The sequence below is a fragment of the Myxocyprinus asiaticus genome, chromosome 12 (assembly GCF_019703515.2).
Source record: "Myxocyprinus asiaticus isolate MX2 ecotype Aquarium Trade chromosome 12, UBuf_Myxa_2, whole genome shotgun sequence".
Taxonomy (NCBI): domain Eukaryota; kingdom Metazoa; phylum Chordata; class Actinopteri; order Cypriniformes; family Catostomidae; genus Myxocyprinus; species Myxocyprinus asiaticus.
This window is the reverse complement of record NC_059355.1, coordinates 42661656-42676306: the sequence shown is the minus strand read 5'-3', so window position 1 is coordinate 42676306 and position 14651 is coordinate 42661656. Positions and strand designations below refer to the sequence as shown.

General features: G+C 41.5%; 1 protein-coding gene across 2 annotated transcripts in view; it reads left to right on the top strand.

Annotated features, from left to right (window-relative positions):
• The window catches only part of LOC127449425 (metabotropic glutamate receptor 4-like), a 339323-nt gene that overhangs the window by 231187 nt on the left and 93485 nt on the right, over positions 1 to 14651 (top strand). The window lies entirely within an intron of this gene.

Below are 14651 nucleotides of genomic sequence, written 5' to 3'. Positions count from 1 at the left end.
TCTGGACTGTCTCAAGGAGATCGGCGAGTCTCAGATTATGCTATCGAGTTTTGCACACTGGCTGCTTCTTGTGAGTGGAATGACCACGGCATTTGGGACCGGTTTCTGCATGGGCTTTCCAATGACATCCAGGACAAAATTGATCCTTTGGATCTGCCTCCATGCTTCAACGATTTGGTGGATCTGGCAATCAGAGTTGATCAACGCCTGGCACTACACCATCGACACCGTTGACACCACTCTCCATCTACTCGGGCGGCTGGCCATCCTACTCGGTCCGCTTCTTCAGCCAGGTCACCAGAATCACAGCCCAACACAGAGCCCATGCAAGTCGGAAGAACTTAGATTTCACATAGGAAGAAGCAGCGATGCCTCGTTAATGGATATGCTTTCATTGTGCCTGGTCTGGTCATCCCTCTGCTTCCTGTCCAGTAAAAACACCAGACATCGGACACTTCTCCGGCCTGGCTGCAGTATGGATCTACCTGTCACACGGTCTCAGCCGGAGCTCAAGGGAACTTTATGGACATCAATGGCGGCTTCCTATGGTCCAGTTGGATGAACCTATCACACCCACACCCTCAGTGACACGCCCCTGTCCGTCATCACCCAGTCCACCAAGCCAGTCACCTTCATCTCTGGAAATCATACGGAGCAGTTGTCCTTTTACCTGATCCAATCTCCATTGGCACAGGTAGTGCTGGGGCATCCTTGGTTGGTAACACACAATCCACACAGAGACTGGTCAGCCAACACTGTTCTTGCTTGGAGTCCTTACTGTCTTCATTCTGCTGTCTCCCCGTCCAGTCTTGTGTTTCGTTGCAGGATGAACTGGCGGATTTATCCGGAGTACCATTGACATACTATGACTTGAGGGCGGTATTCAGCCAGTCCCGTGCCACAACCCTTCCTCATCGGCCGTACGACTGTGCGATTTAATTGCAATTGAAATTGAACAGGTATATCAATGATTCTATGGCAGCCGGTCTCATCCATCCTTCCTCGTCGCCGGCAGGGGCGGGGTTCTTCTTCATGGAGAAGAAGGATGGCTTGCTTAGACCTTGTATAGATTATCAGGGGCTGAATGACATAACGGTGAAGAATCGCTCTCCTTTTCTGTTGATGTCCTCAGCTTTCGAACTCTTGCAGGGAGTGTTCATCTTTACAAAGTTTGACTTACGCAGTGCTTGTCTGTATTAGGAGGGGGGTGATTGTAAGATGGCTTTTAACACCCATAGGGGGCACTTTAAATATTTGGTCATGCCTTTTGGATTGGTTAACGCCCCTGCCGTCTTCCAGGGGCTCGTAAATGACATGCTTAGAGACATGGTTGTTCGTTTTGTGTTTGTCTATCCTGATGATATTCTGATCTTCTCCCAGAATATCCAGGAAAATGTTCAGAAAGTTAGGCAGGTGCTTCAGCGATTGTTAGAGAATCGTCTGTTCATCAACGTGGAGAAGTGCGGCTTTCGTGCACAGTCAGTTCCGTTCCTGGGGTTCATCGTTTCATCCAAGGGAGTGTGCATGGACCCTGCTAAAGTCAGAGCAATCTCCGATTGGCAAACGCCTTGACTCTAGACAGGCTCGATGGGCACTATTTTTCACAGTTTTTAATTTTCTTCTTTCATATCGCCCGGGCTCTAAAAACATCAAGCATGACTCTTTGTCTCGATGTTTCAAGGTCGAGATCTCCACCATTCCACCGGATACCATTCTACTCGCCAATCGAGTGTTGGGCATGGTATCCTGGGAGGTGGAGGCTAAAGTCCGTGCTGTGCTACAAAACACCACGCCCCCCCCTACATGCCCAGCAGGTCAGTTATTTGTTCCGTGGTCAGTTTGGACGCATGTCCTACAGTGGGGTCACTCATCCAATGTCGCTTGTGATCCAGGGGCAACTTGCACCCAGATGCTCATTAGACAACAATTCTGGTGGCTATCACTTGCGCAGGATGTACATTGGTTCGTAGCCCGGCCAGGCTCCTCCAACCACTGTCTGTCCCTTCGAGACCCTGGTCGCACATAGCCATGGATTTTGTAACTGTGTCCCCCCTCCCATGGCAACACGGTCGTTTTGACTGTAGTTCTCGAAGGCAGCTCATTTCATTCCCCTCCTCAAATTACCCACAGCGAGGGAGACAGCGTTAGCAGTCATAAACCACGTCTTCCACATTCATGGCCTCCCGGTCAATGTGGTTTCTGACAGAGGCCCCCAATTTGTGTTGCGTTTTTGGGCAGACTTTTGTCACGCTACGGTGAGTTTGTCAACTGGGTTCCACCCCCAGTCTAATGGGCAAGTGGAGTGGGCAAATCAGGAACTGGAAAAAACTCTGCGCTGTATGGCCTCATGTAATCCATCTTCTTGGAACGATCATTTAGTCTGGGTCGAGTACGCCCACAACTCCTTGCAGTCATCATCTACAGGGTAATGACCCTTCCAGTGCAGCCTTGGTTATCAGCCCCCTCTGTTCCCTGCACAAGAACCCTCATATTAGACCGGCACCAGTCTAAGCCCCCAGCTTACTTGTGCGGGCAGAAGGTTTGGTTGTCCTCTAAGCACATTCACCCTGTTTTTCACGTCTCCAAAATTAAGCATGTTTTACATTCTAATTTACACCACACCACACCTGTCCCACCTCCTCCGCAACTTGTTGAGGGCTCTTTGCCGTACACGGTCAGGAGACTGATCGATGTCAGGCGGAGGGGCAGAGGGCTCCAGTGCCTGGTTGACTGGGAGGGTTATGGACCTGAGGAGAGATGTTGGGTCCCGGCTCAGGACATCCTGGACCGCACCCTCATAGACCAGTTTCACCTCCGGCAAGGTAATTCTGGGGGGTTACTGTCACAGCTCCCATGAGTTTGTCAGTTTGTTCTGTGTGTTTTGTTATTTTCTCTCCCTCATGTCTCGCAGGCACTGCCGGCATGCATGATCAGTGTTTCCATGGGAACGCTGATCATGCCACTAATTAGCGTGCTAGCAGCACCTGGTTCTCCACTAATTTCTTCATTAGAAATTAAGACCTTTGTGTTCTCAATATCTTTGCTAGATTGTTGTTTGATGTGAAGTAGCTTACCTCACTCTCTCTGCCTAATTGGTCCTGTCTCGTGTATCTGTTTGGTTGCCTGTCTCTGCCCGTACATCAGGAGTGTGGTTGCCTTCCAGTTTGCTGTACGCTTGTACTCTGCGCAAACGAGTCTTCAACAGAGGACTCCTTGTCGCTGCCCTTGTGTCGGGAGATTGATTGCCTTCCAATCTGCTGGCCGTTGTCCTCTGCACCTCACTATGCTTCCACGGAGGATTCCTATGAATCTGCTCCTGACTTACACAATGCACACACTCGCCTACGAACACACTCTTCACGGATTGCGCACGCATCCTCAAACCCCTCCCTGCAACTGCAGCTGGTGCCGGTATCCTCAGTCTTCACCAGCACAGTGAAAGTTAATATTTATTGTTAATAAATCCTTTGAACTGTTCCTCTGCTCTTGGGTCTCTTTGTCTTGCTCTCTGATATAAATATCACATACAGTAAACAAACTGTGATTGGTTGTTTTAGATGTCAATCAGACACCCATTTCCTGTCTAATTGGGCATTTTTTATTATTATCATTATTTTTATATACAATACTTTTGATGGAAACAATTAATTCTGTTTCATATTTATTCATGTTGTAATACACATTTACAGTTTTATTTAAAAAAAAAAAAAAAAAAAAAAAAATTCTGTAATTAGGGTCCAAGCCACGAAGGGGAGTAGCCCCTATTGTGTTTGTTAGTTCCCTTTCGTGGAACTCGAGCTGCGTATGATCACTATGGGACACCGTACGAGTGTCACGTGGTATGAAGCCATAATACAATCATGTCAATTTATTGGCAGATGGCGCTTAAGTGACGCCCCCTAGGGAGCTACGTCATGGGGTCCATAAAGGCACTCGCTTTTGCACCATCAATTCAGATTTTCTGTTATTTAGTGCACGAATTGCCTAAGTCCGTGTTTGCTTCTAGTGAATCACGTCGATTCTCCCTTTTGAGTGGCAAACACATAAGGATGTCATTGATACAGCATAAATTTCAGAGTAATTTCAATGTGTTTTTTTCCAAACATTCCAAGGGACCGACGAGGACAACGGCGCTTCGTCGAGGCTTGCAATTTCTCACCATGAGGTGTTATCCTCACTTGTTTCAGTTCTACAGCCTCCAGATTTGGAGCTCCATGTGCTGGAGTTGTTTGGGATTTCGGCTTTGTGTCTGAGAAGACAGAAGTGCAAATGGACCCTGGAATCCTCCTTGTGTTTGTCGCCCTCCCCCTGAGCAAAAGCATGAGTCTCATCGAACATGCTCTGAGGCCCAGCTCAGTGGGTATTTTCTGACTAACAACGCATGAGAGACCATGCGCATCTTGAGCCCTCGCCAAAAAAAAAATCTTTTTCGCACCAAAAGCAATCGTGTCGCTTTAGAAGACTAACTTAACTGCTGGAGTCATATGGAGGACATTTATGCTGACTACCTGTTCTTTTTGGAGCTTCAAAGGTCTGAACACCATCCACTTGCATTTTAAGGACCTACTGAGAGAAGACATTTTTCTATTTTTCTTCAAAAGTCATACACACCTGGAATATCATGAGGGTGAGTAAATGATGGGTTAACTAACCCTTTAATAGCCCCCACACTAAATTTAGGGTCTCCAGGAACAACTCTATAGTGCCAAAAAATTGTTTTCAAAAATTGTTTTTTTCTTTTGCACATCACTTTTTAGCTGCTTGGCATGGGGGAAAAATATTTTCATCTCATTACTCTCCTCTTGGTGATTGTAATTGACCCCTTACATAGGCTGCCATCTTGGATTGTGAAGTTAATAATTGTTTTTGCTTCTTCTTCAACAAATTTTGTCCAATTGTCTTCAACTTTGTCTCATATGATCTTCAGACTGAGCTGTACAAACATTATCAGTGTCTTTATGATTTGTGCAAGTGATACCGAATAAATCTGTCATGCAATTAAAAATGTCAAATGGCTATTTAGCCCAAGACAGACCACTTGTAAAATGAATGGGAGAAATCGAACACCAAATATGGGTGTAGGTGTAAAAAAAGAAAAAAAAGAAAGTCCTTCTTTAAAGTTAAAGGAGCCAATCACCTTTTAGATACAGACATCGCTTGTCAGTTGCCTCGAGAACACGCATGCACATTAGCTGGACCAGCCTGAAAAGTTTTTTTTAGCATGATCTGAGCTAAAATAGCACATTGATGTCAGATTTAACTGCTGATTTGAAATATGTTCTTTGATCATAATCTTAATCAACCATTTTGGAGATTTCAGCCTTTCCCAATTCAAGAAAATAGGAGCTGTATTTTTATGCCACTTGTATCCATAGAGCCACTTGTATCCATAGAAAATAGCTGCCGGGAGCGCTACAAAAATGGCCGCCAAGTGGACTGACTTGCTTTGAAAGGAACTTTGACGATGTTGATGTAAAACAGAAAGTCAGGCTGTACCTTGGCAATGCTTTGTCCTATCGAAACAAAATTTGGTATGCTTCATTAGGACCATGAGGGTACATGGCAAGTTTGGTTGCAGAGCCACCTATGGGTCAAGATATGTAAAAAATGTCTATTTTTGCTCAAAACTTTTGAACATTTTTGCCTAAAATTCTGAGGTCGGTGTCTATGGACTCCTTGGGTCAAACGGAATCCGCTGATACCATATTGGCTCTCCACCATTTTGAATTTATCATAAAGTTATGAATCTTTTTAACGCTTTGTCAGATTTAAAAGAAAATTGGTGTGCACATTCAGCATCATGTCCTGTGGGTACATGAGGAGTTTTGAGACAGTTCTACATAGTGGTTAAAATGCTTAGTTAATTTAAACAAAACCTTTTATGTATCATTTTTTTTTTCTAATCCTAAATCATCAGAAAGAAGTGGAGAGATTATTATATATATATATTAAAAAAAAATTTTTTTCATTCAAAACCTACATGAACAACAGTAGTATCTCAGCTAAGATTTTGTGTGCTGACTCCCAGCTTGCTTATTAATCATTTATTTTTCATTACAAATTATATTATCAGCATAACAGTTTGAGTAAAAAATGTGTGCAAAACCCGATGATTATGATATAATTATGATCCTGCATGTGAATTTTCACAGAGCATCATATGAAAGTGCTTTAATGAAAGAAAACCTGTCCTTTTGTACAAACTGAGTTAACATAGTTAATGTCACAAATTTGTTTATTTGATTACTGATCACGAAATTGTGTGGTATCTTAAATATTTCTTATATTATGTCTACATTTTACTAAATCACAAGCACGCAAGCAACAGCGAGAGTGGAACAGGCTATTTTATTTATAAGAAGTTTTTCGTACCTGCATTCCAATCTACATCTTGATGTAATCCTTCCTCATGATCACACAGCGTGTTTTCGTCATATAAATGGGAGGCTAAACACTATTAAACTGTGATGAGACTCACGCTATGTGTGCAAGCCATTCGCAAATCACAAGCCAATCAACTATTTAGCCCTTTTCAGTGAATCGCACCTGCAAAATCCTAAAACTTTATTTCCAGGTTTAGTCTAGATTTTTAATAGACTCAGACTTTTGAAACCCAAGATGTGGGTTTATGTTTTCTCTTTTAATCGTTTAATGTAATTTTGGGTGTGACCATGGCTTAATGAGGGTGTACCTGTATGCTGGGTTGGAAATCTCAAGGATTAATAGTGGTGTCCTTATTACAATCACATGTTGTTCTGAAAGCAAGACTGACTGAAGCAAAGCGGGCCCGTTTACTCGCATGATTAACTGAAAGTGAAGTGTTGCCGGCTCGTGATGCGCAAATGGCTTGCACACGCTATTCCAGGGCTGGATTGGTAATCTGGCATTCCGGGCATTTTCCCGGTGGGCCGACACTTTGGGGCCAATCAGGGGCGGACTGGCCATCGGGAGAACCGGGCAGGCCATGAAACGGGCCGAATGGGTCGCGATAAGCTGAAATGAGCCGCCACATTATGCAGAATGGGCCACAAAATGGCGCCGCGATATGCCGAAAAGGACAGCAACCCCCCCAGTTTCTATGTAAAATCCCAGGCCGATTTCTCTTCCCAGTCCACCCCTGGTCTATTCATTATTATTTTGGGAGCTCAGGTTTTCACAGCAAGGACAGTTGTACTGAATCTTGTATATGTCTTTTACTGTGTATGTTTGATACTTGTTTAAATTAAGAAAATGTAATATACATATTTTTTTCTAAATGTTTGAATATTTGATTAAAGTTTGGTCGGTTACATTTTGACAATTTTTTTTTTTTTTTTTTTGCAGATTATCGTCAACTAAAATATGTAATTTTCGTTGACAAAAATTATATGCCATTTTCATCAGAGTAAAACTGACTAAAATGAATGAGTATGACATGACAAAATATTGACTAATTTTAAGGGACATTTTCATCAAAAGACTAAAACTATGCCTAGCTTTTCAAACAAGCCACTGGAACTGTGCAAGATCCGGCTGAATATTTTGGTAGAAAGGATCACTCATAGGAAAATAAATGGGAAGCTACTGTAAGTTCAGAATAGCATACTTCCATACTACTTGTATCACTTCTGCCATACTGTATCTACTGTACATGTATACACTTCAGAAATAGTAAGAGTAGTATGGTTGTATGCTATTCTGAAGTGTAACAGGAGAAATCATAACACCTAATATGGCGGCTGTAGATCTAGCTTTTAGTTTAAGGAGCCAGTTGTCTTTTTGATGAGGAATAGCTTGTTTGTTTGAGCCTGATCTGATGGCTCCTTGGATGCATTGCTGCAGTTCTGAGTTGAAATGTCCACCTTTATTGACACTAAAAGCTTGGAGTTATTTTTCTCTCAAACAGATGAGATATAAAATAATTTTAAAGGTGCACTGCCACTTAGTAATTTTTACCTCATTAATGTTACTTCTAAAGAAATGAATAGTAATTTTAAAACATATGTATAAAATCATGAGCACTCGCATTAAATGAAGACTCCAGGCATATCAGTAATCTTATAAAAGCTGTTTTATTGATCATGGAGATGGTCTCCTCATGAGGGCGGTTGTTAAAATCACGTGACCAGTCAAATACAACTCGCTTAATCTCAATAACCACCGTTATTGGATGCTTTCACTTCTGGATTCAAATATTCATGTTACACTCTAAAAAGTTAATTTGCACAATGGCCTCTTTAACTAAAACCATTGACTTTGAATGATAATGCATAACACTAGGTTAGTGGGTCAAAGATGACAATCAAAAAGTTACTGAATGCACCTTTAAGGTTAATGCTCTATCGAGTTTTAAATCAACACAACCTACCTCCCTACGCTAAAACTGAAAACCTAACCAATAGCATAATAAAGAGCAAATGTGTATTAAAAATGTAATTGCTGAAACAACCATGCCATTTTGTGGTGCTTCACTTTCACCTCACATGTCGACATTCATGCTTTTCAGAACTCATATCCCAGTCCATGGCATCACAAATGCAACGCTCTATCAGTTGAGCAACTGCACAATTTGATTGATTGTGCTTGAAAAAGCTTGTAAATGTAGTTGTAATGTAAACATCATGTTTAAAAACAAACTGCCATTTGTGATATGACCTGAAGAAGCTAAATTTATTATACCAATGTTGTTTAATTTGATTTCTGATTTGACGTGCTATTGAAGCGTAATCTTGGCAAACAGTTTAGAAGATTTAGATCTTTCCTCATGCATTTAGATAGCAGCTGTACTTATATTCATTTTACCTATATAGAATAGCTGCCTGGGGGCATTACCTAGATGGCCTCCAAGTGACCCAACTTGCCTTAAAGGGCTTTAGAAAAACATGAGAAATAGAATATTAACATAAATCCACTCATGTTAACTCTTACATGAGATCTACAATAGCTTGCATTCACATGACTGTGTGACTTTGTCTCCTTAAATGCTTGTCTCATTCAGTTACTCTTATTCAGCATGTCAAGTTGTACCTTGAGGCTTTCAGTCATTTAGAGTATCTCCTGACTCAAAGTAGCATGCACACATTAGAGGGCTGCAAGTCACTGCAAGACTCCTGCCGTTTTCCAGCCTCTCCATATGGCAACTTTGAGGGTTCTCTTTTCTGTCTAATAAATGACTTTGATGCAAATCAGTCGGCCCTCTCTCAGCGAGGACAGGTCAAATGCTTGAAAAACGCCCTCTCCTTGGCAAGGTAACTATCCGTTTATGCGACGTTACAAGGTCTCTGGATTTCTCGGAAAAGATGTGACTGTGAGAAGTTTAATGACCATATTATTATGCTCTTTTTATTTTCTTTATTTTTTTGCAATTAATCTGCAAATGACTATTTGCTGATAAGACAAGAGGTTAATTCAAGGCATTTGACAAAGGATGGCGATTACATAGGTGTGGAGACTGCAAAGATGACAAAAGATTGCAGCAAAAACAGCATATTCGTTTAACATACACAATAACATACATAATCGCAAAACACAATGAGAAACTGATACAATTTAAGGACCCAGTAGAGCAAAGCTTTAACACATTGGGGTTCCCAGGCTAAACAATTACATTTTCAACAGAGCATGAATTCTCTGTAGAAAAGCCAGATTGTTCCTTTCAGGCCTCTACAACTAGAAAAGAAGCCTTTACCTATGAGATGTTCTTTTAAAAATACAACTCAAGATGTGCATTTGATAATCCATTTGTAAATATTCAAGACTTATAGAAGGGACCCCATACCCAAACCCCATTATAAAGGACAATAACCTTTGTGTATCACAGAAGAAAGAAAACATCAGAAACATTCAGAACAAGATGAGGGAAGAAAATTACATGTTATTGAATGTATTGTATCGAACTGAAAATCTATTTGTTGAGTGGGTGGTCTCTATGGGAATAAGTCTTACTCCTTTTTGTACTGGCCAAGTCATATGGATTCTCGTACATATTATTACAATTTGCCATGAGACTGTGTTGAACTTTTTATGTAGTGATGATGAATTTTGATTGCACTACAAAGTGTTCCTGTTCTCTGGTAAGACTATTTATCAAACAATTTTGCAGTCTTGATTTTGAGTTTTGATCTTTGATGTTGCAGTCTTGAGATGTCTTGAGACCACATAAACATGGTCTTGGCCTGGGTCTTATTTCTTAAAAAAGTCTTGGTCTGGATTTCAGTCTCGGCTTATGGACTTAAAGAAGACTGAAGGATAATTCTTATTTACTAAGGGTGATAATAAGACCGACCACACACTCAAAAAAATAGCACTTTGGCTGAACATGATTCAGTCATGGACAGTGGTTCCACGTGATTGAAACAAGTTCTCTTAACAAAACGGAATCAATTTAAACCCCAAAAAACGGACCATGTAAAACTAACTTGAATTAATGGTGTTCGTTTACATTTATTCAGTTGCAAGACACTTTTATCCAAAGCGACTTACAAAAGAGGAAAACATAAGCGAATCATCTTAAGGAGACAGTGGTACGAAAAGTGCCATATTACAAAGTTTCACTAGCATCAGAATAGCATTCAAAACAGATTAAAGTGCAACAAGTAATTTTTTTTTTTTTTAGTGACTGGTTAAGTGCTCATGGAAAAGATGTGTTTTTAGCCATTTTTTTAAGACAGAAAGTGAATCAGCTTCACGGATGGAGTTGGGAAGGTCATTCCACCAACGTGGTATGATGAAGCCGAAAGTCCGGGAAAGTGTTTTGGTGCCTCTTTGTGTTGGTATAACAAGGCAATGTTCCTTAGCCGATCGCAGGCTTCTAGTGGGTGCGTAGCTCTGCAGAAATGATTTTAGGTATGCTGGAGCAGACCCAGTGACTGTTTTGTATGCCAGCATCAGAGCCTTGATCTTGATACCTGCATCAACCGGCAGCCAATGAAGAGAGACAAGGAGTGGTGTAACATGCACTCTCTTTGGTTGATTAAAGACCAGACATGCTGCTGCATTCTGGATCATTTGCAAGGGTCTAATTGCACATACAGGGAGGCCTGCAATGAGAGCGTTACAGTAGTCCAGTCTAGTTATGACAAGTGACTGAACAAAAAGTTGTGTGGCATGTTCAGAGAGGAAGGGTCTTATCTTCCTGATATTGTAGAGTGTAAATCTACATGATCTTGCAGACTTTGAGATGTGTCTGTGAAATTTAGTTTGTTATCGATGGTTACCCCTAGATTTCTGACCATTTTGGAAGGCATTACTGTAGTTGCACCCAGCTGCATAGTGATGTTGTGTTCAACAGCAGGGTTGGCTGGAAAGACAAGAAGTTCGATCTTGGCTGGGTTAAGTTGCAGGTGGTGATCCTTCATCCAGGCCGAGATGTCTGCCAGGCAGGCAGAGATTCGAGCAGTCAGTGCGGTGTCTTTGGGCTGGAAAGACAAGTAGAGTTGTGTGTCATCAGCGTAGCAATGGTAGAAGAAACCATGTGCCTGAATGATGGGACCCAGTGATGTTGTGTAAAGAGAAGTGGCCCAAGCACTGAACCCTGAGGTACCCCAGTAAGTAGCTGATGTGTCTTGGACACCTCACCTCTCCAGGCTACCTTGAAGGACCTACCTGAGAGATAGGAATTAAACCAGTCAAGCACAGTTCCTGTGATGCCCAGAGAAGAGAGGGTGGAGAGTAAGATTTGATGGTTGACTGTGTCGAAGGCTGAAGAAAGGTCCAGTAGAATCAGGACGGATGATCTGGATTCAGCTTTCGCCTGTATCAGTGACTCAGTGACAGACAGCAGGGCAGTCTCAGGGAGTGTCCACTTTTGAAGCCTGACTGATTGTCATCTAGCAGCTTGTTCTGTGAGAGATAGGCAGAGATTTGATTGAAAACTGCCCTTTCAAGTGTTTTTGCCATCCCATGAGAGAGACTGGCTGTAGTGTTCTGTTTGTGTGGGGTTAAGTGCGGGTTTCTTCAGCAGCGGTGTTACTCGAGCCTGCTTAAATGTAGTGGGAAAAGTGCCTGTAAGTAGAGATGTGTTAATTATGTGAGTGAGTGCAGGTAAGATGGATGGAGAGATGGCCTGGAGAAGGTGAGAAGGAATGGGTTCAAGGGAACAGGTGGTGGGGTGGTTGGAGAGGAGGAGTTTAGAGACCTCAGTGTCAGTCAGAGGAGAGAACATACACATGGTGGTGCTGAAAAGGTATTGCTGATGGTTGTAACCTTATTAGTTTGGCCAAGACATCTGCTGTCAGTGATGTGTCAGGTGGTGGAGGAGGAGGGCAGAGAAATGTGTTGAATGTTCTAAACAAGCTGCGAGTGTCTGTGGTGCTGTTGATCTTGTTCTGGTAGTAGGAAGTTTTTGCAGATTTAACGTTATCTGAAAAGGTTGCAAGCAGAGACTGATACTTACCTAGATCTGCTGGATCTTTAGATTTCCGCCATCTCCTCTCAGCTGCCCTGAGGTCAGTCCGATGTTCACGAAGGACGTCAGAGAGCTAGGTGCTGGGAGGTGTAGTATGTGCTGGCCTTGAGGAGAGAGGACAGATGTTGTCTAGACAGGTTGTTAAAGTAGAACTTAGTGTGTCTGTGGCAGTGTTTACATCAAGGGTGGAAATACATTTTGTGTGGGAAGAGAGGTAGAGACAGCAGTGGAAAGGCTAGAGGGTGAAAGAGAACGGAGGTTACGGCGAAAGGAAACCAAAGGTAGAGTTTATTTTAATGTAGATGGGAGAGTCATGTTGAATTGAACAAAGTAGTGATCAGAGACATATAAAGGAGTAACAAGAATATTTGAGTTGGTACATTTACATTTAAAAATGAGGTCCAGTTGGTTGCCCGATCTGTGAGTTGCAGTGGTGCTTAGTCTTTCCAAGTCAAATGAGGCCAGAAGAGCATTCAGTTCAGTGGCCTGGGACTTGTCTTGGCGTGTGTTGAAATCACCAAGAACCACAACTGGCTTACCATCCTCCAGGAAGGAGGACAGCAGGACATCCAACTCCTCGAGAAAGTTGCCAGCTGACCTAGAGGGTGATAAATGACAACAACATGTATTTTTTGTGGGTTGCATTGTAGTAATAGCATGGAATTCAAAATTAGTATTGTTACATAGTGAAGAGTGTGGTGAAAAAGTCCAGTTGTTATGAATAAGCAAACCTGTTCCCCCACTCCTACCGGTGTGTCGAAGGGTGTGAGAGAAAGAGAAGTTGTTGGAGAGAGCAGCAGGTGTTGCTGTATCCTCTCGACGTATCAATGTTTCTGTCAGTGCCAGAATGCTGAGGGTGGACTGTGTGGCAAAGGCTGTAATGAAGTCAGCTTTGTTCACAGCTGACTGGCAGTTCCAGAGTCCCACTGAGAAAGAGAGCGGAGCAGGTGCTGAAGTGCAAAGTGGCCGTAGGTTGTGTGGGTTGTGTTTTGTCTTGCATCTATATCGTGTAAATGGCCTGTAACAGATAACAGGGATGTGCTTGAAGGCATATGTTATTCGTGAAGTAGACATGTTAGTATGTACAAGGAAAATAAGAAAAGAGATAAAATTAAAAGATACTTAAGTGCTATGGTGAGTGGTGCCTTGTCGGTGTCTTTGCTCGGTGGACTCACACAGGTAGACTCGCTGGTCTTTACACAAGTAGGTCTTCCCACGAGGAGGGAATGAATGGTTTAACTTGAATGGTGTTAGTTTAACATGAATTAATGGTTTTCATTTAACTTGTATCAGTTATGTTCTCCTACATTTAAGCCTTCTTGTCTTGTTTAGCTTACATGTTTAGGTCAAGTTACTAGAACTTGGTATAATACCAGTTATAAATACCAATTCTATTTTATCATTCTTCAGTGACTGTCAAATGAGGCTACAGAGGCAGCACACGGTATACTAATCCATTTACTGGAAAAAAGTTCTGAAGTCTGTTGTATATGCCACATTCAAAGCTTAAGGGAATACAGGTTCAATACAAGTTAAGCTCAGTCGAAAGCATTTGTGTCAATGTTGATTACCACAAAATTATTTTGACTCGTCCTTCCTTTTAAGTGAGGCACTTACAATGGAAGTAAATGGGGCCAGTTTTGAGGGTTTAAAAACACTGCAAACCCGTATAAGTTCTACTAACTTAAAACATTTTAGGTAACTGATTGCTTTTACTTTTACAAGTATCAAAACTTAAGTCTCAAGTATGCATAACTTGTTTTTCTCAGAAACTATAAATTAATAGAAATTATTTTGGTCCAATCAAAATATGCAGGGTTGGGAGGGTTACTTTTGAAATGTATTCCACTACAGATTACAGAATACATGCTGTAAAATGTAATTTGTTCTAAATTCTAAATACTTTGGATTAATTCTTCAGCACTGGTAGATTTTTTCACTTGTTTTGTCTATAAAAACTCAGTACAGTAAGACAAAATACACATGTTAAAAATACATTCTCTGAAAAACCTAAATATCTTATGCAGTGTTTATTCTAAAGCAAGCTCAATCAAACTGATCTTGTTTTAAGGATTTTTAGATATTTTTACAGGAAAACAATACAAAAATGATTATCAAGAATAAGATTTTTGCCCTAATATCAAAGGACTTACTAGAAAAAAACAAATTATGATCTAACGTGAATTTTTTTGATAAAAAAAATATGAATGTGCCTGGTAACATGTGCAAGTAAAATGGCTATAAACAGCATTTTAGCTTAGTGTAA